This window comes from Sinocyclocheilus grahami, unplaced genomic scaffold (assembly GCF_001515645.1).
Source record: "Sinocyclocheilus grahami isolate Dianchi unplaced genomic scaffold, SAMN03320097.WGS_v1.1 scaffold564.1, whole genome shotgun sequence".
Lineage (NCBI taxonomy): Eukaryota > Metazoa > Chordata > Actinopteri > Cypriniformes > Cyprinidae > Sinocyclocheilus > Sinocyclocheilus grahami.
In genome coordinates, this window is record NW_015505743.1 from 586,735 (window position 1) to 587,486 (window position 752).

The following is a 752-nucleotide window of genomic DNA, read 5'->3' on the forward strand; positions in this document are numbered from 1 at the left end:
CCGTCGCGGAGGGATCGCTGCGACAGAACTGCGCCAACCCCGACGTCCGAGGCGTCAACCTCGACAATGAACTGGGCCTCAGGATCTGGAACCAACAGAACAGGTGCAGAGATAAAACGGGACCTTAATATGTCAAAGGCTACCTGAGCATCCTGGTTCCACCTGAAGGACACCTTGGTGGAGGTTAATGCCGTGAGCGGAGCAGCGATCTGACCAAAATTCCTGATGTATCGCCGATAGAATTTGGCAAAACCCAGGAAACGCTGCAGGGCCTTACGGGAGTCGGGGACTGGCCACTTGGCGACAGCTTCTATCTTAGCTGAGTCTGGTTTAATCCCCCTGGTAGAGATGATATGGCCAAGGAACGTAACCGACTCGGCGTGGAATTCGCACTTCTCCGCCTTGACGACTGGTTCTCTAATAGGCGCTGGAGGACCCGTCTAACGTGCTGAGTGTGTAAGTGGAGAGAAGGGGAGAAAATCTGAATATCATCCAAATACAAAAAGACAAACTGATTGATCATGTCACCCAGAACGCTATTGACGAGACTCTGGAAAATCAGAGTCATTATTTTGAGAAAAGCAGAAGACATTAGAGGTAGGGGGTACCTGTTCTTTACAGTAATGTCATTCAAACCTCTGTAATCGATACAAGGGCGTAGGGAGCCGTCCTTCTTCTGAACGAAGAAAAACCCCGCCCCAGCAGGAGAGGAGGAATGGCGAATGAGCCCCGCCTGTAGTGAATCACGGATA